General features: G+C 39.5%; 1 protein-coding gene across 6 annotated transcripts in view; it reads left to right on the forward strand.

Annotated features, from left to right (window-relative positions):
- LOC101009144 (membrane-spanning 4-domains subfamily A member 8-like) overlaps window positions 1-19,243 on the forward strand; it is a 60,663-nt gene extending 41,420 nt beyond the window's left edge. For 3 of the 6 annotated variants that reach the window (XR_004177564.1, XR_004177565.1, XR_004177566.1), the window contains exons 7-9: window positions 4,584-4,726; window positions 9,119-9,213; window positions 19,004-19,243. The gene's annotated coding sequence lies outside the window, so the exon portion shown is untranslated. Of the gene's footprint in view, window positions 1-1,510; window positions 1,633-4,583; window positions 4,732-9,118; window positions 9,214-19,003 lie in introns of those variants that run through there. The other 3 variants (XR_001894746.3, XR_001894747.3, XM_021925685.2) reach the window with 3 other exon arrangements.
- Window positions 19,244-25,154: the final 5,911 nt, after the last annotated feature.

Here is a 25,154-nt window from a genome sequence, read left to right on the forward strand (position 1 = left end):
CTTCCACTATTAGACTTTTAAAGTTTCCTTCACAAAGGTTTTATATATACTTGGTTAAATTAATCCCTGGATAATTTATAGTTTTTGCTATTATGGATGTTTTCTTACTCATTACATTTTGTAGTTGGTTACCACTGGTGTCGAAAAACTGATAATGGCTTTTGTGGGTTGATTTTGGATTTGAAAACCTAGATAGACTATCTTCTTAGTTTTAGTAGTTTTTTGGCAGACACCACTGAACTTTCAAAATAAGTGATCATATTGTTCATATCACTTTACTACCTAGTTTCCAAACCTTTCACTATTTATTACTATTTTCTTTCAGCATTGGCCAGTTTAATGATAAATAGTAACAGTAATAGAAGGCATCTCAGGTTTCTTCCTGTCTTAAAGAGAATGAATCTCATGTTATGGACCCAATGTGTCTACCCAAAATTCATATGTTGAAATCTAACCCCTAAAGTGATGGTGTTTGAAAGTGAGGCCTCTGAGAAGTGATTAGGCCATGAGGATGAAGCCCTCATGGATAGGATCCTATTGCAATGGGATAGGATTAGTGGCCTCATAAGAAAAGGCCAAAAAGTTCACTGGCTCTCACTTCACTGTGTGAGAATACAAGAAGTTGGCAGTCAGCAACCTGGAAGAGGGCCCTCACCAGAATTCATCCATGCTGACACCATCCAGAACCGTGAGAAATAAGTTTCTGTTGTTTATAAGCCATCCAATCCATGGTACTTTGTTGTACCAACCCAAACTGACTAACACAGCTATATTGCATAAGATTTAGTGTAGGTTTCATTTATCATTTTCACCAAGTTAAAGTTTTCTTTAGACTGCATAAATCTGTTTTGGTAAGAGTCTGGGAAACTTTCTAGAAATATTAGATCAAAACTCGTTGTCAAAGGTGCAGTTATCCAGTGTTTAAAATTTAACATGTTAGCTCAAGTACCTGGAAACAACTTAATAGCTTGTTGGTTACTAACTGGAGCCAGGCTTGCAGTTAATGTCATCTAACATGACATTCGAACTTCCCTTGCATATTTTAGAAGGAGCTTAAAGATTCCAAGAAATGGGGATCTTAGAATGAATCTTTTATATGCAACATACCCCAGTGATATTCTCTAAGAAGTTCCAGAGGGCACTGTCTTCACAGAGCATTAAGACATATACTGGTGACAGTTTAGCGGCATACTGAAGAACTTTGTGGTGGCTCTATTTTGTAAGCCAGAGATGACAGTGGGTGGTGCAGCAATGGAATCAAGTATCCTCATAACGGGGAATTATGGGATTCCAAAGTGGCAGATGGCTAGTGATGGCATTTAACTATCAGTGACAATGGTAATGAAATTAGAATCCCCTCCAAAACATGATCCCCAGACTTCTGCCAATACAGATTGGTGCAATCCTATAACTCTTTTGCAAACAGACTAATAGCACAGAGATGAGAACAGTAAGTAGGAGGTTGTCTTATGTTTCATATTAGGATACTGTGCTGCTTTTATTATACTAGGATTCCATGCTGCTGTGATTTTCTCAGAATCTGGACTTGCAAGTTTTACACATATGATTCTTCAGTATCATAATAAAAATATACATTTATGCACCATTTGTTGGGCATTCGTTGGGTGTGAGGTAAGTGCTTTACCTACATGCATTCTTTTTGTCCTTTACTTTCTTTTTTTGGAACATTATGAATTAGGGATACTATCCCACCCCAAAAGAATCTGTATGTAGTCAATTCGCTCTCCTCTGCATCAACCCTAGGTTATCTAAGAACTTGCAGGGTCTAAAGCTGTACCCCCATTAGACTATTAGATTCCAAAGAAGGATTTTTGGATGTGCCCATCTTAGATTAGTCACATAGCATGCCCTGCAGCACGGAATGGATCACATTCTAATATGGGAATCAGGGTGTTTGATAAGCAAAGGAGCCTTTGGCTCTACACTTCATCCATTCATTCACTCGTTCTCACTGTGTGCCAGACACAGTGCTATACACTGCTGAGAGTTGATTGCCAGCATTAGAGGGGAGAGAGGGATGAATAAGCTAAGCACGGGGGAAGGAAGTCAGACAGGGTATCTGCCCTCATGAAACCCACCTATGGGACGTTTCTAAATAGTTGGCCCTTTTTTTTTTTTTTTTTTTTTACTTAGAATAAAATAAAGTGAAACAAAATTACCTAATTATAGCAATAGACTATATTTGTATAGCAGCTTTGGTCTTCAAAATTCTATAGCATGAGTTCGAGCTTGCCCAGTACCTAAGCAGGTATCATCTCCACTCTACAGAATAAACTGAGGACCGAAGGAGTTAAGTGCAGTGCTGTATCCACCACATCTTGCAGAGGATTCTTAGCGGCAAGGAGCTTCTGACAATGTTGCTGCTTCTAAGCGGGGATATCTCTGGGGTTAGTAGTGGGGCCGCCACGTGATCAGCCCGCTGACACGTCAAGCACAGCTTCTTCCCCCTTGGCGTGCGCGGCCCAAGGACAGAGGATAAAGCCCACACAGCCAGGAAAGGGCGGCATCGTTGTCAGCCCCTACCCCACCCTCGTCTTGGGATCCTGCAGGCTCCGCGGAGCCACGGAAGCCCCACTGCGCCTCATGTGTCCGCGCGGGTCTCTCGCACAGCCGCGCTTTTGGGCGTTAGAACCCCGCGAGGGGGGATGAAGGGCGCCACCGAGGAAGCACCCACCGGGCTCCCGGGGTTGCCAGGCCCCCAGCTGAGGGCGCTGCCTGCAGAACCATGCCCCCTTGTCCCTGTGCTAAGAGGGTGACGCGAGTGCCCGAAGCCCTGACCTGGTTACCATTCGCGACTCCCTAGTCCTGGGTTCTCCCATCACCAGGAATGTTTTACTAGCAACCATCATATAGTTGAGACGATCCACTCTTGTCCTACGCATTTCTGCACGATACAGGCGTCTAGGAGGCTTACCTGGCATTGCCTGAAAGAATCTTCCATCCATTTAAGTAAACCCCAGCGGGGGATTTGGCCTTATGAGTTGCCATGAAAAACCAAGGCCTGCAGTTCTCAGCATCTGCCCAATTTGAGCTCTTGTTTGAAACCACTGTTGGTTTTCCCTTCTCTTCCTAATGGTTGAGGTGGCCATAAGATATCCTCTTGAGACTGAGTGTCAGTTATTTTAAAAGATCTCTGTTTATCACCTTGAGACGTTCAGCAGGGTCCCTGAAGTGAATTTTGTGTATTCACATAGCCTAGATTTTAAGTCGTTCCATTCCAGACTTATCATTCAAATTTGGAGTTTCAGCTTGCTCTTTAGAACAGTAGTAATAAAACTACAATCATGGCTACATTTATTGCACAATGTTACGTACTAGACACTTTTTAAAATTATCTATTAATACTAATTTTATGAATACCATGAGCTCATATACTAAGACCTCAAATAGCATGAAATGAAATCCAGCCAGTTTAGTTGTTTGCAAACTGCAGGAACACATAGAAACTTCGTTGTACTTATACATTTATTTGACAGTCACTGAGCTCCAAAAAAAAAAAAAAAAAAACAGTACCATGCATAGTGCTTAGAATCTACAGTTACAAAGATGAATATGACGAAACATACAAAAAATATGACTTATTGGTGGAACTGAAACTGATCAGAAATGGCTAGAGTGTGGTTTGATAAATTAGCCTGGAAAAGAAGCTAGAGGGCACATCGTGAAAGGCTCTTGTATGTTTGCAGACTATTCCAAAGTCAGTAGGGAGCCTCTTAAATGATATGATGATATATGAAGAATTGCTGTGGCTGAGATGTGGGGAATAGGCTGAAGAAGCAATGAAACGAATAATGAATATTAGAGGACAGATGACCGAGTAAGAAGTCTTCATAATAGTCCAAGCAAAAAATGAGCTCCTTGCAAACTCAGCCAGTGATCTTTGTCTACCGTTTCTATCTCTACACCCACCCTTCAATATAATAATAGATTTGGATTTGGAGTTTTCCATGTTTTAATGGGTTGGTTGATTTGGTTCAGCTGGGTTGGACTGGCTTTGGGGGAAGACTAAAGGGGAGGAAGTTGGAAGGGAACAGTGAGGTATTCAAGATAACTTCAGTTATATTACCGATATATATATAAACGATATATATATTAACGATACTTCAATTGGATTTCTAGGCACCATTTTAATTCCACTGAGAAATAGAAGTTTAAATTAGGAATGGGACAAAAGCCAAGTGCAGAATATGGAAAGCTCATGGAGAAGGTTAGAGAAGAGCTCCAATGCAGTGAGCATGTGGGAACCCAACAGACTCATTCCTAAGATATAAGACTTATGTCAGTGAAAGCAATCTAAAACGACATGGTTAGAGGTGATATTAGTGAAAATGGCACAGTGGGGAACACCAAGCAATTAACAAACTGGAAAAAACTTTCAGAAGCAACATTCTCACAACTCTGAAAACTAACCAAAACTTGTGGCAACCAAGGAATGCTTGATCAAGAAAACACAACTAAATGTTGGAAACAGATTTTTGTGACATTTTAATTTATCCTAGTCTCATTTCCCACTCCCAGCTCATCAGTGCCCTTGAATAAAACAGCCTTCATTCTCTGTATAGGTACCCAGTAACAGAGAGAGCAAAACAAATCTTATCCTCAAAGAGCTGCAGCTGCTTGTTAGATCTGCCTGGTGGTTCCATAGAGAAACTGCTCAGAGAACCTGCCTTTACCTCGCCTAAAACAGAACTATCCCAGAGCTCAGGTAAGCAGTGGCATTTGTCAAAAACATGTAAAAGAAAAAACATAATAGTCATTGATTTCCGAGGAAAGGAATAATGGTTGGGGCAAATAATAGACTAACTTAAAAGTTTGGGAGAAAAGGCCAGGGAATGAGATGCTTTAAGTAACAAACTCCCACATATTTCTGATAATCTAGAGGGCCACAGACATGCCCTGGGCTAGACACATGCTCAGAAAAGACCTGAAAACATCCTAAGGTCTCACCTTCGGATAATGTTCAGACTCTGTACAAATAGGAAGTAAAGGATAAGCAGAGTGGTCTTTAATGCATTTTGAGTTGATTTTTATATATGGTGTGAGAAAAGGGTCCAATTTCATTATTCTGCATGTGGATACCCAGTTGTCTCAACACCATTTATTGAAGAGGCTGTCCGTTCTCCATTGTGTGCTTTTGGCATCTTTGCCAAAAATCGGTTGACCATAAATGTGCAGGTTTATTTCTGAGTTCTTCAGTCTGTTCCATTGGTCACTGTGTCTGTTTTCATGGCAATACCATGTTGTTTTGATTATTATAGCTTTGTAATATATTTCAAGATTATGTAGTGTGATGACTTCAGCTTTGCTTATTTTGCTCAAGATTGCTTTGGCTAGTTGGGGTCTTTTGTGATTCCATACAAATTTCAGAGTTTTTTCTCTATTTCTTTGAGAAATAGATTGAATTTTGATAGAGATTGCATTGAATCCATAGACTGATTTTGGTAGTATGGATATTTCAACAACATTAACTCATCCAAACCATGAACATGAAATAGGTTTTCATTTATTTGTGTTTTTTTCAATTCCTTTTATCAATGGTTTGTAGTTTTCAGTATATAAATCTTTTAACTCCTTGGTTAAATTTGTTTCTACATATTTTTTATACTACTGTAACTGGGTTTGTTTCCTTAATTTATTTTTTGGATAGTTCATTGTTAGTACAAAGAAAACCTTCTGATTTTTGCATGTTGATTTTTTCTTTTCTTCTTCTTTTTCTCTTTTTAATAGAGTCTTGTTCTGTCACCCAGGCTGGAATGCAGTGGCACGATCTTGGCTCACTGCAACCTCTGCCTCCCAGTTTCAAGTGATCCTTATACCTCAGCCTCCTGAGTAGCTGGGATTACAGATGTGTGCCACTATGCCCAGCTAATTTTTGTATTTTTAGTAGAGGCAAGGTTTCACCATGTTGGCCAGGCTGGTCTCGATCTCCTGACCTCAAGTGATTCACCTGCCTTGGCCTCCCAAAGTGCTGTGATTATAGACGTGAGCCACTACACCCAGCCACGTGTTGGTTTTTAACCTTGAAATCTTACTGAATTTGCTTATTAGTTCTAATAGTTTTTTGGTGGCATCTATTGGATTTTCTATATATAGGATCATGTCATCATGTCTATGGGGTTTTCTACTTTTAGGGTTGATTTCCTATCTGGATGCCAATGTGTCCAGGAGGTGGAACATGGAGTCAAGCAAAATTATTATGTAGACTTGATATTTAACATTCTTTACCTAGTTGAGTTTTTCTTTGTTGCTATTCTTCCCTTTTAGAATGAAAATGTCTATCCTATGCCTGTCACACCATTGTATTTTGGAAGCACAAAACTTATTCAATTTCATAGGCTCATAGCTGGAGGGAAACTTACCTCAGGATGAATAGTGCCTTGAATCTCATGCCTATATCTGATTTAGATGATACTCTGGACTTTTGACTTTTGAGCTGTTGCTGGAACAAGTTAAGATTTGGGGTCTCTAGGGATAGGATGACTGCATTTTTTACGTGAGGACATATGTTTTGGGGGGCTGTGGGATAAATGCTATGGTTTGAAAGTTTGTCCCCTCCGAAATCATGTTGAAATTTACTTGCCATTGTATCAATATTAAGAGGCAAGACCTTTAAGACTGAGTCATCCATGATGTCTCTGCTCTCATGAATGGATTAATGCCTTTATCACTGGAGTGGGTTTGTCATTGAAGGAATCGGTTCGTTATAAAAGGGAGAGTTTGGTCCTCTTTTGGCTCTCTATCTCTCACCATCTCTTTGCCCTTCCACCATGAGATGACGCAACAGTAAGACCCTTGCCAGATGCCAACTCCTCAATCTTAGACTTCCCAGCTTCCAAAACTTCAAGCCAATAAATTACACAGTCTTTGGTATTCTATTACAGCACAAAATGGACTAATACAACTTGCTTGAGAGGAGCCTAATATATAATGTATCCTGGAGAATGCTCCAGGAGCACTTGGGAAGAATGTGTATTCTGCTGCTACTGGATGAAATGTTCTATATTTGTATATTAGGTCTATTAGGTCTACAGTTTAGTTCAAGTCCAGAATTTCCTTAATGATTTTCTGTCTGGATGATCTGTCCATTGCTGAAAGTGGGATATTGGAGTTGCCTACTATTATTGAATTGCAGTTTATTGCTTCTTTCATATCTATTAATATTATATATATGCACACATTTATATGGTTCTCCAATGTTGAGTGCATATATTTTTACAATTGTTATGTCCTTTTGATGAATTGACCCCTTTATCATTACCTAATTACTTTGTCTCTTTTTATGATTTTTTACTTAAAGTCTATCTTGACACATGTAAGGTAGCTATGCATGCTCTGGTTTCCCTTTGTATGGAATATCTTTTTCCATCCCTTCACTTTTAGTCTAAGAGTGTATTTAAAAGTGAAGTGAGTCTCTTACAGGTTCCATAGAGTTGGGTCTTATTTGTTTATTCATTCAACCATTCTGTCTTTTGATTGGAGAATTTAATCTATTTACATTTAAGGTAATGTTTGACAAATGAAGACTTAGTATTGCCATTTCAGTATTTGTTTACTGACCATTTTATAGTTTCCTTGTTCTTCCAATCTTTCTGGCTTCCTTTGTGATGTGTTGAATTTTTGTAGTGATAGGCTTTGATTTTTTTTATCTTTTTTATATCTGCTATAGGCTTTCTTTTTTTTGTTTTGTTTTGTTTTGTTTTGTTTTTCGGTGTTTTGGTTTTTTTATTATTATACTTTAAGTTCTAGGGTACATGTGCACAGCGTGAAAGTTTGTTACGTAGGTACACATGTGCCATGTTGGTTTGCTGCAGCCATCAACTCATCATTTACATTAGGTATATCTCTTAATGCTATCCCTCCCATAGCCCCTTACTCCCCAACAGGTCCCAATGTGTGATATTCCCCACCCTATCCCCGTGTGTTCTCATTGTTCAACTCCCACCTATGAGTGAGAACATGAGGTGTTTGGTTTTCTGTACTTGTGATAGTTTGCTGAGAATGATGGTTTCCAGCTTCATCCATGTCCCAGCAAAGGACATGAACTCATCCTTTTTTATGGCTGCATAGTATTCCATGGTGTATATATGCCACATTTTCTTAATCCAGTCTATCATTGATGGACATTTGGGTTGGTTCCAAGTCTTTGCTATTGTGAATAGTGCCACAATAAACATACATGTACATGTGTCTTTATAGTAGCATGATTTATAACCCTTTGGGTGTATACCCAGTAGTGGGATTGCTGGATCAAATGGTATTTCTAGTTCTAGGTCCTTGAGGAATTGCCACACTGTCTTCCACAATGGTTGAACTAATTTACACTCCCACCAACAGTGTAAAAGCATTTCTATTTCTCCACATCCTCTCCAGCATCTGTTGTTTCCTGACTTTTTAAGGCTTGCCATTCTAACTGTTATGAGATGGTATCACATTGTGGTTTTGATTTGCATTTCTCTGATGACCAGTGATGATGAGCATTTTTTCATGTCTGTTGGCTGCATAAATGTCTTCTTTTGAGAAGTGTCTGTTCATATCCTTTGCCCACTTTTTGATGGGGTTTTTTTTTCTTGTAAATTTTTTTAAGCTCTTTGTAGAATCTGAATAGCAGCCCTTTGTCAGATGGGTAGATTGCAAAGATTTTCTCCCATTCTGTAGGTTGCTGTTATAGGCTTTCTTTTGTATTTACCATGAGGCTTAAATAAAAAATCTCATAGGTATACCTATTTTAAGATGATGACAACTCAACTTCACTTGTATACAAAACCTCTACACTTTTACACCCCATACCACATTTTACATTCTTCTGTTACAGTTTACATCTCTAGGAAAGATGAAAATAATGGGAGTGGGTCAACTACATCAAAAGGTATCTACCCAGTGTCATTTAAAGGTCATTATAGAAGAACAAAATCTAAGAGGTAGCTTTTGGCTTTTTGCCAGGAAGTTATTGCTATTTAGCAGAGAATAGTATTAGTGGGTTGACGCAAAAAGCTTTTTGCAAGGAATTGCTAAGTAGTGGAAAATCAGAGGCTTCCATTTCAAGTGCCTTATCTCAAAATAATAATTAGTATTACTTGTTCTCTATATTTCTCTACAGAAAAGGAGTCCATTCATCCTCTATAACTTCTATACTATATCTTTGTTAAAATGCCAAGAAGATTTATCCTAAAAGAAGGCACCAAAGCAATGGGGGTAAGGACTAAGTCCTACTTGGGTTAATAAATGACTAGTGTTGCTTCTTCCTAATAGAAAAAGGAAAATACATTGACCACATCTTCCCCAAGGGAAGAAGAATCGACAAAAGTGTCCTAAGGTGATGATAACTAGCCTGAAGCTAATGAGACTCAAATGATGGACCCAAAAACCATTCCAGAATAGTTCAACATTACCACAACCCACCCAGGGTTCTAACAAATACATTCTGAGTTTGCTGATATATGAGAGGTCCATGTTCTGCCTGTGTCTGTAAACAGTTTGAATCAAAGCTCAATCATAAAGTGGTCAGGTAATGGGCTTAAAACCAGAAAGGGCTGTAGACCCTGGGGCACTGTACTGTCAACATGCTCCCCTTACATTCAGCTCAGGTGGGTCATATTCTGCTTCAATGATCTCCTGCTCAGCTCTCCTCAATCTTAGAATACTGTACCCTTTTGTATTATCCACCAATATTTGTGGGACCTTGAATCACTTCTTTCTTATTTTCTCTATTGGAAATGGAAATGTCTAACCTCTGCCAGTCCCACCATTGTATTTTAGAAGTAGATTACTAGTTTTCTGGCTTCACAAGTCCACAGATAGTGAGGAATTTTGCCCCAAGATAAATCATGCTATACTTGATTATTTATAGCATGAATCTAGATGCTATAACTGATTTAGATGATGAGATTTGAGGATTTTTGATTTTATAATATTTAGGACAAGTTTGGACATAGTGTTGATTCTGGAGTGGGTTACAACTTTTGGAGATGTTGAAATTAGCTGAATCTATTTTGCACATGGGAAGGACATGAATTGAGGGGAATTAGAAGCAGACTGTTAAGGGTTGACTTGTGTCACCAAAACATATGTGTTGCAGTCCTAACCAATGGCACCTCAGAATGTGACATTTTGGGGGAATGGGATTATTCCAGGTATAATCAGCTAAATTAAGATGAGGTAGGTAGGTCATTAATCCAGTATGATTAGTATTCTTACAAGAGGAGAGAAATTTGGACATAGGTACATAAGGAGGATGACACTGTGTATTAGTCCATTTTTACACTGTTATAAAGAACTGACTGAGACTGGGTAATTTTTTGCATGGCTTGGGAGTTTTGCATGGCTCGGGAGACCTCAGAAAACTTATAATCATGATGGAAGGCAAAGGAGAAGCAAGTACCTTCTTCACAAGAGGCAGGAGAGAGAGCAAAAGGGGAACAGCTACAGACTTTTAAACCATCATCTCTCATGAGAACTCACTCACTATCACGAAACAGCATGGGGGAGCCACTCCCATGATCCAATCACCTCCCACCAGATCCCTCCCTCAACACATGGGGATTACAATTCGAGATGAGATTTGGGTGGGGACACAGAGCCAAACCATGTTATTCTATCCCTGGCCCCTCCCAAATTTCATCTCCTTCTCACATTTCAAAACACAATCATGCCCTCCCAGCAGTCCCTCAAAGTCTTAACTCATTCCAGTATTAATTCAAAAGTCTAAGTTTAAAGTCTCATCTGAGACAAGGAAATTTCCTTCCACTGAGCCTCTAAAATCAAAAACAAGTTAGTTACTTCCAAGGTACAATGGGGGTACAGGCATCAGGTAAATGTTTCCATTCCAAATGGGAAAAATTGGCCAAAACAAAGGGGCCACAGGTCCCATGCAAGTCTGAAACCCAGCAGGGCAGTTATTAAATCCTAAAGCTTCAAAGTGATCTCCTTTGGCTCCATATCTCACATCCGGAGCACACAGATGCAAGAGGTGGACTCCCAAGGCCTTGGGCAGCTGCACCCCTGTGGCTCTGCAGGGTAAAACCCCTGCAACTGCTTTCATAGGCTGATGTTGAGTGCCTGCAGCTTTTCCAGGTTCATTGTGGAGGCTGTCAGTGGATTTACCATTCTTGGGTCTGGAGAATGGTGGCCCTCTTCTCACAGGTCTAATGGGCAGTGCCCCAGTGGGGACACTGTGGGGGCCTCAACCCCACATTTCCCCTCTGCAGTTCCCTAGTAGATGTTCTCCATGAGGGCTCTACCCCTGTCACAGGCTTCTTCCTGGACATCCAGGCATTTTCATACATCCTCTGAAATCTAGGTGGAACCCACCAAGCCTCAACTCCTGACCTCTGTGCACTCAGAGGCCCAACACCACATGAAAGCCACCAAGGCTTGGGGCTTGCTCCTTCTGAACCAACAGCCCAAGCTGTACCTTGGCCCTTTTAGCCGCAGCTGGAGCTGGTGCAGCTGGGAAGCAGGGCCCCAAGTCCCAAGATTGCACAGAGCAGCAGCAGGGGCCCTGGGCCTGGCCCACAAAACCATTTTTTTCCTCCTAGGACTCCAGGCCTATGATGGGAGGGGCTGCAGTGAAGATGTTTGACATGCCCTGGAGACATTTTCCCCTTTGTCTTGGCTATTAATATTTGGTTCCTTGTTACTTATGCAAATTTCTGCAGTGGGTTTGAATTTATCCCCAGAAAATGAGTTTTTCTTTTCTACCACATACCAGGCTGCAAATTTTCCAAATTTCTATGCTTTGTTTCCCTTTTAAAAACAACTTCCAGTTTCAGATAATCTCTTTGTTCACACATATGTGAATACACTTCTAGAAAAAAACAGGTCACCTCTTAAACACTTTGCTGCTTAGAAATTTCTTCCACCGGATACTCTAAATCATCTTTCTCAAGTTCAAAGTTCCACAAATCTCTAGGGCAGGGGCAAAATGCCACCAGTCTCTTTGCTAAAGCATAGCAAGACTGACCTTTGCTCCAGTTCGCAAAATGTTCCTCATCTTCATCTGAGCCCACCTCAGCCTGGTCTTCATTGTCCATATCACTCTCAGCATTTTAGTCAAAAGCGTTCAACAAGTCTCTAGGAAGTTCCAAACTTTCCCACATCTTTCTGTCTTCTTTTGAGCCCTCCAAACTGTTCCAACTTCTGCCTATTACCCAGTTCCAAAGTTGCTTCCACATTTTCAGGTTATCTTTATACCAGTACCCCACTCCTGGTACCAATTTCCTGTGTTAGTCCATTTTCACATTGCTAGACTGAGACTGGGTAATTTATCAAGTAAAGAGGGTTAACTGGCTCACAGTTTCACATGGTTGGGGAAGCCTCAGGAAACATACAATCATGGTGGAAGGCAATAGAGAAACAAGTTTCTTCACAAGAAGGCAGGAGAGACAGAGTAAAGGGGGAACTTCCACAGACTTTTCAACCATCAGATCTCATGAGAACTCACTCACTATCATGAGAACAGCATGGGGAAGACCGCCCCCATAATCTAATCACCTCCCATCAGATCCCCCCCTCAACAGTTGGGAATTACAGTTTGAAATGAGATTTGAGTGGGGACACAGAGATGAACCATATCACCATCTGAACATAGAAGAAGAGATAGGAGTTATGCTATTACAAGTCAAGGAACACCTGGGGCTACCAGAACCTGGATGAGACAAGGGAGGATTCTCTCCTATATGCCTCAGAAAGAGCATGATCCTGCCAATTTATTTTGAACTTTTGGCATCCAAACCCATAAGTCAATAAACTTCTGTTGTGTTAAGCCACCCAGTTTGTGGTACTTTATTATATTGCCCTAGGAAATGAATACAGGAGGACAATATGTAAGTACTCAATAAATTTAAAACATACTTAGTTGTTATGAAAATACCCAAAAAAATCATAATTGTGTGAGACTGCTAGGATGAATATTACTCCCAATTTTCTAAATGTTGACCTTATATCATTTTAAATGGTTAATTAATATGAATAATTTTATTCAGATAGTTGGTATGGTGCTTTTACAATATTTACTACTCTGCACCATCTTAGAGATGACCATTGTAATCATAATCATCCAGTGGGTTGCAAGAACATTTCATCATGAAAAACACACTGAAGAAAGTGAGTAACTTTGTTTCTGGCAGTCAAATCAAGATAAAGTCAGTTTATTATAAGGACCCTCTCTGAGAGTTCAAAGTTTAGACTTGGCAAACAAGAGTGTTGCTTCAAAAGTAAGGTCAAGAGTATCTGAAAACATGCTGAAATGTCTTCTGCTTAATATTGTGTGGAACTGAAGTCAAACAACCTGCCCTGGCACAACTATGTAGAAGTCTTTTAGACTTAACATCTCCCAGGAGATTAATAGAGGGAATATATAGACTAAAAAGGTTTCAGAGATCATACTTGTGATATGGGGATACTGACTGCTATAAACCCAAAAATTCAAATTTAGTTCTGAAATGTTGTTTCCAACATTTGGAATATCAAATGCCTTCAGAAGATGTTATGCCCAGACTGTTTGTTCCCCAAAGAAGACCACCAGAGTCCAGAGTCAAAGCCAAGCGGCAAGGATCTTTACTACAAGTTCGAACTTGGTCCCTCCTTTACACAGTATACAAGAGGGCCCCGAACAATGCGAGCGTTTGCTTTTTATAGCCCGAAAGTTGCAGGGGAACAAAGAAATTCTTTTGGCTCCCGCGCTTTCAGTAACCTTGAACGGCTGTCTCCTTATCGGAGACTTTCCAGGTGGTGTTTGTACTGGGCTCAGGGAGTTTTGAGCCCGGGGCTGAGGAATGTGCCCAGCTCCTTTCAAAAATAAACACTTTAGAGGACACTGAAAAGAGTACTTCTAGAATAGAATAGTAAGAACCTCCAAAAACCCATTCCTCAATAAAAGCAATGAGAATACTGAAAAAGGTGTCAAAATCAACTTTTTCAGAACTTCAGAAATTAGTCAAAGACCTGCGACAATTAAATAAGCATTTATTCAAGTTAAATGGCCAAATCATGGTAAGAACAGTGAGCTCTATGGTATTGCAGCATGCCCTATTCCCATCCGTCTTACCACATCTCCTCAGTAGCCTTTAAAAGTAACAACCTTGCAACCATAGTACCTGTGGGAAAAAAAACAAAACAGCCTAACAACCACAGGAAAGGACAAAATTGGATTTAAGTGCCCCAAAAAAGCCGCATTCTCAGAGAATTGTTGCTAATTTGTCTGGCAGTTCCCCAGACATCCCCACTGGCAAGACTCTTTTTAATTTGATTTCATTCAGAACTCAGTCCCTGTAAACAGCTTTTCTTTCTGGGATATTTGTCAGAACAATCAGTAGCATTTAACATCACAGCTGCCTGAGGCAGAGATAACAGTTGTGCCAAACAAAAATTCACATTTAAAAGAAAAAATCTGAGCAGTCAGATGTCCATAGAATATTTTGAAATTGTGACATATCTGGAAACGTAAAAGGTCACATGCATATGCAGGGATGTGTACATGCCAAGAAAAGACCTGCAAAATGTCCTAACCTCCCACCTCTGGCTGACCTGAAGAAAATCCAAATCGACCATTCCAGTGAAATGGCCGAATCATGGGAAGAACAGTGAGCTTTGTGGTATTGTAACTTGTCCTATTCCCATCCCTCACAAACCATCTCCTGCTTTTACAATAAAAGCAAGAAGCGATAGCTAAGGTAGAGTTGCAAACTCTCCCAGAGCTTTAAAACCTTACCCCAACACAAACACATGCAAACACGCACACACACAATCTCTCAGCAAAGTCTAGGAAACTTACTGGTTTGAGAGAAGTAAGGAAATCTATGTCCAATCACTAGCTGACCACCAAGTTAACAAAGCAGAGTAACAAAGACAATGATAAAACCAACCCCTAGAGGGCTATGATTTACAATGTTGACACACTATGTTATTTTAAATGTTCAATTTTTAACAAGTAAAAATATAAAATATGCAAGGAAACAGAGAAATATGGCTTAAATACGGGAGAAAAAACAGTCAATAAAAATTTTCCCCAAAAAAGTCTAAATGCTGAGATTTCTAGAAAAAAAACAGTATTTTAAGTCAGCAAGTATAAATAAGCACAAAGAACTTTTAAAAACCATGTCTAAAAAAACTAAAAGTATAAACACAATGTCTCACCAAAAAGAGAATATTAATAACGATATAAAATAGAAACTATTTTTCAAAAAGAACCAAATAGAAATTGTAGAGCAGAAAATTATAATAACTAAAATAAAAATTTTACTCAAGGATCTCAACAGAAAATTTGAGTTGGCAGAAGAAATTATCCACAAACTTGACAGTAGGTCAATTTAAATTACCTAATTTATGAAACAGAATGAAGAAAAATGAACAGAGCTTCAGACACCTTTGAAACACCAGCAAGCATACCAAAATGTGCATAATGGTGATCACATAAGGAAAGAAGAGAGAAAGAAAAAATTGGCACAGTGAGTTTGTGAAGAAATATTGGAAAATGTATAGCTATAAAGACTATATTTTGAATAAGTATCTCAAATCAAAAACCCAACTTTCCTCCTTAAAAAATCAGGAAGAGAAAACTAAACCTAAAGTGAAAATAATAAAGACTAGAGCAGAAATAAATGAAATAGAAGATAGGAAAACAATAGAGAAAAGCAATAAAACCAAAAGTTCCTTCTTTAAAAAGAATCTCAAAATAACAAACCATTAACCACACTGACCAAGAAAAAAGAAAGAAGACTTAATTTACTATAAGTATGAAGAAAGAATATTACTAACAATGTTATAGAAGTAAAAATATTGAACAATCATATGCCAACAAATTAGATAACCTACATGAAATGGACAAATTTCTAGAAATACACAAATGACTGAAACTGACTCAAGAAGAAATAGAAACCTAAATATACGTATCACATGTTAAAGAATCAAATTAATAATCAAAAACTCAGATAGCTACATTGTGAACTCTACCAAAGGTTTAAAGCATTAATACTAGTTATTCACAAACTTTTTCCAAAAAAAAAAATAGAGGAGGAATCAATACTTCCTAACTCATTTTATAAGGCTAGCACTAGTTTGGTACTAAAATAAAACAAAGACATTATAATAAAAGGAAACTATAGACTAATACCCATTATGAATATAGATGCATAAATCCTCAAAAACTATTAACAAATGGAATCTAGCAACATACAAAAAGTATTATATATCATGACCAGTTAGAATTTATCCTAAGAGTACAGAACTGGTTCAATATATGAAAACTAATCAATGTATTACACCTTACTAATACAATAAAAGCCAGAAACCACATGATCACCTCAAAAGACATAGAAGGATTTAAGAAAATTGAACACTCTTTTATGATTAAAAAAATTGAAAAACTAGGAATAGAATGGAATTTTCTCAACCTAAATATGGGAATTTATTAAAAATTTATTAACATAATATTTGATAAAGAGACACTGAATCATTTTCTTCTAAGATAAGAAACAAGATATCTTGTCACTTATATTCAACATTGTATTGTAGGTTCTACCCAGGAAAATCAGGCAATAAAAAATAAACAAAATAATTTAGTTTGATCCAGGAAAAATTAAAACTAACACTTTTTACAGATGACATTATGTGATCTTGTATAAAATGCTAAAAAATCCATAAAAATCTGAACTAATAAATAAGTTTAACAAAATGTCAGAATATATGGCCCATATACAAAAACCAGTCATATTTTTGTATACAAAAACACAGTTACAGTAACATCAAAAGGAATAAATATACATATACTTCACATCTAGGAATAAATTTTTAAAAAGAAGTGTGAGACTTGTCTACCACAAACTCCAAAACATTACTGAAAGAAATGTAAGAAGATACAAACAAATGAAAAGGCATCCCATGTTCATAGATAAAAGACAATATTCAAAGACAATATTAGGATGGTAATACTCCCCAACTTAATATACAATTTAACACAACCCCTGTTAAATTACAGCTGGCATTTTTCAGAAATTGACAAGCTTATCCTGACATTCATATGAACATGGAAAAGACCCGAAATAGTCAAACCAATATTAAAAAAGAAAAACAAACTAGGAGGTGTTAGGTTTTGAAGGGAAGGGAAGGGTTAAAGAAAGACACACACACAAACACACACACACACACACACACACATAAACAGGGTGGCTCAACAGCAAATGCAGGCTTTACGTCCAGCATGAAACCTACAGAAGTGGGGAACCAGTGTAATGCCAGAGCCCACTGCTGCTTACAGGCTGGGGGTACAAAAATCTTCGACAAAAAACTAGCAAACCAAATCCAGCAACATATAAATATGATTATACAACAGGGCCAAGTGAGATTTATTATAGTAATTCAAAGTTAGTTTAACATACCAAAATCAATCAATGCAATATATTTCATTAAAATAATAAAGGGCAAAAACACGCTCACTAAACAAAGTGATGAAAGGAAATAGATTGTAATGGCTGATGATTTTAATCTCCTTATTTACCTATTTTCCCTAAATCCTTTCAAAATAGATAATTAATTCCAAAAACAAAAATCTGTAGTTTGGTGTCAACCTAAAACTCTGCCAGGAGCCAAAGGAACAGCATGTTTGTGGAATTCCTGTAGGATAATATGTGGAGGAGAGTGGCAGGAAATGAGGCTGTAGAAGGACATTGAGACCAGATCTTAATGGGGCTTAACTATGCCTTATTAAAGAATTTTGAATTTAGTCTATAGATACCAGGATGCTCTTGCAGCGTTTTTAACAACAATGTTTCTGGATCAAACTTTTCATTTATATAATTATTTTCATTAGAATATTTCCTGCAGCAAATTACAGCCCTTCCCCCCACCCCCAACTCAAACTGCTAAATCAATCAGGAATCATCTCATGATCATAAAATGGCTTAGGCAGCATAATTTCCAGTTCACATCCAGCAGGAGAAACTGGCCTTTCTCAGAAGCTACAAGGAGACCTCTCTTTACTTCACTTGGCTTAATTGCCTCAGGTCTGCTCATCTCTGAATTGAGTAATAGCAAAGGGAATGGGATTACCATGAAGGATTCAGACAAATCATGTGTAGTAGGATAATTTTGAGGGAGTCAACCAGAGTGTCCTCAGTCATTCTGGGAGGAAAATAGAGATAGAGATAGGAAAAAGAAGAACAAAGCTAGAGATGAATATAATTAGCTGGTTGCCCCAACAGGCAAGCCAAACAATGAGTACCTAAACCTAAACAATGAAGAATAAAGAGATGATAAATTTGAAAGATATTTAGGAAGCTTATTAATGTTTTGTATGTTCATTTCACACTCAACGTTCAATCTTAGATTAAATTAGTTTAATAAACTGCTTATCCCTTATTTCTATTTCCCATACTGCTCAATAACTATTGAACATAGCTTTAAATACTAACCTGTATTTTACTTGATTAGGAAAGTGTTTCTTAAATCATGTATTTTCAGTTTTGTGTGTATGTGCTTATGCAATATCATATTCTGCTGTGAACTTAAAAACAAAATAGAAAAACAGAGGTTTACCCAAGAAAAGAATGACACTGTTCCCATTAGAATGCCTTCTACAGTGGCTCCCAAAAATCCTGTAGTACGAGCCAGATGGCTCTCCACTCCAATGGTTGTTCAGATATTTCTCTTCTGGTCTAGAACAGAAGTAGAGTACCCAAGAGGAATCGGGACTCACCGGAGTCCAGTTAAAATCATTTTAAGAAGAAGAATAATTTAGTTTAATACGGTTGTTGTAGTTCATTGAAACCTCTGATATCTGATGAGTTATAGATCTGATATGCCTTTGGCTAGGCCCCCCAGAACAGAGTAGGTACTGTCTTCTCAGTACACTTTTAACTAACCACTTTCCAGGTTTACATATTTGTTCGCTTGTTGTTGTTGTTTTGTCTTACTTTAACTCAATGTCTCAGGATAAGGCTCTTATTTTAGACTATAATAATGATCCGTTTGCTATCTCATTTCATCTCAGGCACTTCGCCCTCAGAAATCTCATTGTCGGAATCCTTGGAAATCACACCACACACAACTTCTATTTCTTCATAGTTTGCAAAGAACCAGTGTGACTCCAGTCAAGAACAAGAGATTAACTGTGAATTAGCAAAGAACTCTAATTTTTTCAAGAGGCCACATGGAAAATGCATTCTAATGAAGTCCTTTCCATTGCTCTTTTTTCTCAGTTCTTCAATAAAGCATGCGATTTGATCACAAATTGACTCTTCCCTTTTTAAAAGCCAGTATGGGTTAACATGGATCAATATAGCCCCTGCAATCCCTGTGGTTGAGGGGATGTAGGAGAATAGTGTTGAATGACCACTTTATCTTAGGTTGGAGGAGATTGGCTTGAATTAAAGAACTCCTTCATCCAAGAGGAGAAAATACTTTGATTTTGGAAGTTGGCATAATGTTCATGTGATAATGTCAAGACTCTTGCTCTCTCTGCGCTTTTGTTTTCTCATCTGTAAAACGGAAATAGTCTCTAACCCACAGAGTAGATGGGAGGATTAAATGACAATATATCACTAAAAGAGCTTACAACAGCTCTTAACTCATAGTTGTCCCTCAGTAAGTTTTTATTATTTATTATTTATCAGCTCTTATCATTATATCAGTAGCATAATGATATATGAAGCCAGATTGAATTTTTTCCTGTTTTCCAAGAATTGGTGACTAGAACCTCCCTCTGAAAGCAGGAGAGGTACTCAATATTTTAGGGCCACAAAACCACTTAAAATCTTGATGAAAATGTTATGTATTGAGTTGTATCCCCCTCAAAAAAATATATTGAGGTCCTAATCCCCAGTACTCAGAATATGACCTAATTTAGAAGTAGTGTCTTTAAATAACCAATCAAATTAAAATGAAGTCATTAGGAGAAAGCCTAATCCAGTATCACTGGTTTCCTTATAAAAAGGGAAAATTGGGCTGGGCGCAGTGGCTCACGCCTGTAATCCTAGCACTTTGGGAGGCTGAGGCAGGTGGATTGCTTGAGGTCAGCCTGACCAACATGGTGAAACCCTGTCTCTACTAAAAATACAAAACTTAGCCAGGCATAGTGGTGCGCACCTGTAATCTCGCCTACTCAGGAGGCTGAGGCAGGAGAATCGCTGGAACCCAGGAGGCGGAAACTGTGGTAAGACTAGATCACGCCATTACACTCCAGCCTGCGTGAGAGAAAGCGACTCTCATCTCAAAACAAAGAAAAAGGGGAAATTAGAGACAGACACAGATATGCACAGAGGGAAAACGATGTGAAGACGCACAAGGAGAAAACCATGTAAAGATGAAGGATTGGGCGATGCATTGACAAGCCAAGAAGTGCCAAAGATTTCTAGCAAACCAGGAGGAGGTCGGGAAGGATCCTTCTGCTACAGGTTTCTGAGGGAGCATGACCCTGCCAGCATCTTGATTTTGAACTTCTAACCTCCAGAACAGTGAGATAATAAATTTCTGTCCTTCTAAGCCACTCATTTGTGACACCTTGTTACATTAGCTCTGGGAAACTAATGCAGGTGCCTTTTCACTATAAGGAGCACTAGATTTCCCCCACCCCATGGAACATGTTAGGTGTTTATGAAAGGAGGTTATCCGCTCACCTCAGCATTCTGCAGCAGGAGTGTGGCGTTCGAACGGCTCTCCTCTCTGAAGCTGGGGGAGAGAAGCAGCAGCTGTAAAGTTTGTGGCTATTTACAGGAAGCATCCCACCCCCCAGTGATAGTCTTTGGGACCCAGGTGGGACTCGCTGACCTGATCTATAACAACCAGCGCCAAAGCCAGCAATGTTAAAAAGAAGGCACGGTATAGGAGCCTGCAGAGAGGGACCATGGACCACCCCTAAAAGTCGGAGTTTGCAAAAGCTGAGAAACTGAGAAAGGCCAGTTTCTCCTGCTGCATGTGAACTGGAAATTATGCTGCCCAAGCCATTTTATGATCATGAGATAATTCCTGATTGATTTAGCAGTTTGAGATCGGGGTAAGGGGGAACAGCTGTAATTTGCTGCAGGAAATAGCCTCCTTTCTCCTGTATTAGATAAGTCTGTTCTTTATCTTATTCTGTTCTTTATTATTTACAATAGTAATTCCCACTAATGCCGCTGCTCTTTCTTTTTTATATATTTTTTGTACATATGACTTCTGATCTTTTTCTCTTACATACAAAGTATTCTTATAAAAATGTTATAAAAAAGAAAGATGCCTATCACCACTGCCTGCAGGCCCCAACCCTGGAACACTAGAGGGAGATGAGACTGGAAGCCTCAGGTTTCCTGAGAATTGCTGTAGCATGGGGAGCAAGGCATATGAAAGCACTTTAGCAAAATGCTGCCAATGGAGGGTCAGTACAAAGGTGTAACCAAATTACTAAAGAAGCTACTAATGCCTAGGAGAGAGCTTCTCAGAATTGAGTGGCTCTTAACTGGCCAGTAAAAGCTTCCACATACCTGCCTAGGTTAGGAACATAATCCACAGAAAGAGAACTATATTCTGACATGCGAGCTCATTTAATTTCATTTAATTTTTTAAAAATAAACGTTGTTTTTATACGTATAAAATTTGTCATTTTATAGGTGTATTTTAAATGTACATATTTTAATTTATATCATGATTGTATAATTTATATGCATATTTTAAATATGCATATTTTGTAACAATAATTTTTAAAGTCTCTGCTGTGAACATTACCTATTGAATGTATATATTTGGGTTGCCTGTTGTTTTTCAGTCTTACTCGGATGTTATCTCCAGGAGTCCACCACACAATTTCTCCAGAGCCTCTGTTACAACTACCTTCTTCCAATCCATCCTTGATACACTTTCAAAGATAACAGCACCCAAGATCATGTTAAGTACTAGAGACTGAACATATATCTCAACAGATAGTGGGATCTCTCATAGTTCAAACTTTGTATGGGATACTTTTCTATTTCCCCATTTCATGAAATAACAAAAGAAATTAACACTGTATTTGCCCCGGTTAATTATGAGACTATTTCTCATTTTGTCTACTTCAGCACTCTGTAATTGGCCTCAGCCTGTTCTGCCTACACAGATTAACATTATATCCTCCTTTCTCCTGTATTAGATGAATAAGTTTGTTCTTTCTCTTATTCTGTTCTTTATTATTTATAATAGTAATTCCCACTAATACCTCTGCTCTTCTTTTTTATATATTTTCTGTATGTATGACTTCTGATCTTTTTCTCTTACAAAGTATTATTATAAAAATGTACAGGCTTCAAATTATTATGTATTCAGTATATTCAGGTCTGAAATTTTATATAATAAAATGGATATTTTATAATAAATTTACTTGCCCTTTATATTACAGTTAAGCATTATATTGATCTCTTATATAGATCTTACTATTTGTGGTTTGTATCTCAGGAGATGAAAAATATTAACTCTACATTTATTTTACTGAGAAATTTTTAAACCACCTAGATTTTGACTAAAAGTCTTAGTACAGACTTCTAATTACATCCAATGTGAAATAACTGATATCAGATTTACTGAAACCAGCTACGAAAACTGGAGAAAATGCATAAAACATCAATTTTTAGGCACTGTACAAAAATCAACAGAAGGTTTCCGTTCTTTGGAAATGAGGAAGCATAGAAGCTGAGGCCCCACATTCACCCAGACTTCCCTTTGGAAACATCTTCCAGGCCATGTGGTAGGAAAGCAGAAGCCAAATAGTTACAGTGGTCTTGCTGGATGGAAGCAGAGATTAAGTTTGAAACTGCTAAAGTAGCTGGAATTTGATGAGCATACCTACAGAGATAGGGAAGCTATGGAACAGATACCTCAGAAGTCTACAAAGAAATTTTCCTTAGGTCCTTAGCTGAATCCTGGCCATATCCTTTAATACAACTTCAGAAGGCTTAACAGAAAGTAAATTCATGGCCGGGGGTGGTGGCTCACGCCTGTAATCACAGCACTTTGGGAGGGAGGCCGAAGAGGGCAGATCACTTGAGGTCGAGGGATTGAGACCAGCCTAGCCAACGTGGAAACCCCGTCTGTATTAAAAACACAAAAATGACTCGGCATGGTGGTGGGTGCCTGTAGTCCCAGCTACTCAGGTGGCTGAGGCAGGATAATCTCTTGAAACAGGAGGTGGAGGTTGCAGCGAGCCGAGATCCTGCCACTGCAGTACAGCCTGGGCAACAGAGTGAGACCCTGTCTTGAAAAAAAAAAAAAAAAAAAAAAAGGAAGTAAATTCCAGGGAGACTGAGAGCTGAGCATAGATTCTTGATCCTACACAATGTGGTGAGTGGTGAAGTGCAGGCGCCGCAGAAAGAAACTTTCTCGATCGTCTCTGACATTCAAAGGATACTCCAGAGATGCTACAGCTTCTAATGACAAACGATGAACTAGGGGTACAGGCTACACCTCGGAATAAGAAAAAAGGAGAAAAAGACCCACCCTCACAAAGCCTAAAATCAGGATGCAAGATGATCTGCAGAAATTGAATGGCTCGTGTGCCTCCTCCAAGGAGAGGAAAGAGAATAGTACACAGATCCTCCCATTTTGAACAGATCGTCTAGGAAAGAACACTTGGATGCACCAGAGAATAGACGAGAAACGCCAGCAGGAAGAAAGGACATGGTGTGAGGAAGCTTGCCCAGCCAGGAACCGACCGAGACCCAAGAGAGGCTCCCGGACCTAGGGAAACAGGAAGAGAGAAATCCCTAGAACTCCAAAATGGGCATTTATGATCTTGGCTCTGGGAGAAACCCTGTAGTGGATTCACTACAGCATCAGGCCTGGCATATGGAGCTTCCTAAAGATTGCACAGAGATGTCGCCCCAGAAAGGGAACCCACACAAAATCCCACAAGCTTCAGCACCCAGAGCAGCCTCAGCTGGGAGCCATTTTGAGAGCCTGGATACTGGGGATCTACAGACCCAGCTGCTGCCACTGAGCAGCTCCAAGGAGGTATAGGGAAGAACAGGTGCTCCCATGCACCAATGGGAGGGTACCTGCCGCCCTGCTATGGGCTGCAGTTGAGACTGAGATGTAAATAAGCCACGTTCCCCACAGCTTCTTGCTCACACTGCTTGCCTGGGAGATGCCCCACCCTCTCTGGTCTTAACCCCAAGGCACCATCTTAAGAGTTGAATGCTGGACTGTGCCCCGCCCTTGGGCTGAGGTTAAACTAACACAATTACAGCTGCTGCCTAGCCAAGGAGTGATGGAGAAACCAGGCTCTCTCATGCAAATGGAGGACAATACCCACTGATCTGCAACAGGCTGCTGTGAGACTGAGAGGTGAGGGGATGACACTCCCCACAGCTTCTTACACATGCTTCTTGCCTAGGAGGGACCCCACCCTCCCTGGCCACAGGCCCAAGGTGCCATTTTGAGAGTTTAATGCTGGGCTATGCCCCATGGTCACGCCAAATTCAAGTTGACATGGCTGCAGCTACTCCCTGGTCAAGGAGGGATAGGGCAGCCAGGCTTTCCGATGCATACCTAGGATAATATTCAATGCCCGGCCACAGGCTGCTGCGAGACCAACACTCAAGTGAACCACACTTCTCACAGAGTCTGGCCCATACTGTTTGCCTGAGAAGGGCCTGACCCTCTCTGGTCACAAGCCCACAGCTGGCACCATTTTGAGAGTTTAACACTAAGCTGTGCCCCACCCTTGGGCCAAGGTCAAGGTGACACAACAGCAGTCGCCAGCCAACTGAGAGAGAGACAAGGAAGACTAAGGTCTCCAAAGAACACTTAGGACAGTACCCACTGCCCTGCTACAGGCAGCTGTGGGACTAGGGAATAAACCACCCAATGCACTGCAGCTTCCAGCAACACCAACACAGATGGCATGGGTCCCTGTGGTTTCCTCCACCACTGCTACTGCCATTACCCACAGCACACCAGCTTCCCAGGGGCCTGAGACTCCACCTACACACCAGGCCCACTGCTCCCACTGCCCACTTTTAAGCAGCTTGGAGGCCCAAGAATGAGCCCAGTAGAACCACTAACACAAGGGCCAGTATAAGCCACTCTGGGGCCTTAAAACAGGCTCACTCACCCCACTGCTGCCACTACTAGGGCCCAAAGACTGGCTCAGTTGGTGTATTGGTTTGTTCTCACACTGCTATAGAGAAATACCTGATGGC

Source organism: Papio anubis, chromosome 12 (genome assembly GCF_008728515.1).
Source record: "Papio anubis isolate 15944 chromosome 12, Panubis1.0, whole genome shotgun sequence".
NCBI lineage: Eukaryota > Metazoa > Chordata > Mammalia > Primates > Cercopithecidae > Papio > Papio anubis.